The sequence below is a fragment of the Lathyrus oleraceus genome, chromosome 6 (assembly GCF_024323335.1).
Source record: "Lathyrus oleraceus cultivar Zhongwan6 chromosome 6, CAAS_Psat_ZW6_1.0, whole genome shotgun sequence".
Classification (NCBI taxonomy): Eukaryota; Viridiplantae; Streptophyta; class Magnoliopsida; order Fabales; family Fabaceae; genus Lathyrus; species Lathyrus oleraceus.
Window position 1 is genome coordinate 64,364,713 of NC_066584.1, and position 1,375 is coordinate 64,366,087.

Consider the following 1,375-nt stretch of genomic DNA (forward strand, 5'->3'; position numbering starts at 1 on the left):
TATTTTTCCATAGGAATAGGATAGCTATGGCCGAAGAACAAAACCGAAGACCTCTTAAGGACTTCGCCCAACCATCAAACGAGGAACCTAGTTCCAGTATAGTAAACCCCGTTATCCCAGCCAATAATTTTGAACTTAAACCATCCCTGCTGCAATTAGTGCAACAGAGACAATTCTCAGGTCTCGCTACTGATAACCCAAACCAACATTTAAAAAACTTTCTTCAGTTAGCAGACACCTTTAAAACCAATGGAGCTTCTCCTGAGGCGATACGCTTAAGATTATTTCCCTTTTCCCTCAGAGATAAAGCTCTATCATGGTTAGATTCCCTTCCACCCAATTCAATAACAACTTGGGATGACCTTAGGAAAGTTTTTCTTGCTAGATATTTTCCCCCAAGTAAGACCGCTCTTCTTCGAAACCTTATAACTAGATTTACCCAACTCCAAGGAGAGTCGTTGTTCGAAGCCTGGGAGAGATATAAAGAACTATTAAGAGCATGCCCACACCATGGCTTAGAGAATTGGCTAATCATCCAAACCTTCTATAATGGACTTCATTATAACACTAAGATGACCATCGACGCTGCCGCTGGTGGCGCACTGATGAATAAACCTTACCCTGAAGCTAGTGCCCTTATCGAGGATATGGCCCAAAACCATCAATCATGGGGAGTAGAACGAGCGACAGTGGAAAAGAAGGAAGCCCAAGGAGGAATACATGAGTTAAGCTCTATAGACATGATGCAGGCTAAAATGGACGCGTTGGCCCTTAGAGTCGAACATATGTGTACAACTCCGAATACTGTAGCCGCAGTTTCGCCGAATTGTGAGATATGTGGAACGCAAGGACACCAATCCGCCGAATGCAATCTGTTAAATGAAACCAACACTGAGCAAGTGAACTATACCCAAGGGAACCCATTTTCTAACACATATAACCCTGGATGGAGGAATCACCCAAACTTCTCCTACAAAAATAATAACCCTATTCAAAATACCGCACCTCCGAGACAACAAGGTTACCAAGCCCCTAGAACAAATCAACCTATGCAACCTGTACCGCCAAACCCGAGCTTTGAAGAAATTGTAAAAGATTTCATCGTTGCTCAAAAACAGAAAAACAAAGAGTTCATGAACCAAAGCGTCCATGTTAACGAACTAATTACCCAGTTAGGAACCAAGGTTGATCAAATCATTACTCATAATAAGATGCTTGAAACCCAGATCTCTCAGGTAGCGTTAAACCAAGCCCCACAGACTACCCCTGGAGGACAGTTCCCTGGACAACCTCAACAAAACCCGAAAGGGCAAGCTAATGCCATTACTCTACGAAGTGGAACCGCTTATAAGGAGCCTTTAAACCCTAGATTAAG

General features: G+C 43.0%; 1 non-coding gene across 1 annotated transcript; it reads right to left on the bottom strand.

Annotated features, from left to right (window-relative positions):
• Positions 1–410: 410 nt before the first annotated feature.
• Positions 411–517, bottom strand: LOC127099418 (small nucleolar RNA R71). Its single transcript, XR_007793921.1, has one exon. It is a non-coding gene; the product is annotated as a small nucleolar RNA R71 (small nucleolar RNA).
• Positions 518–1,375: the final 858 nt, after the last annotated feature.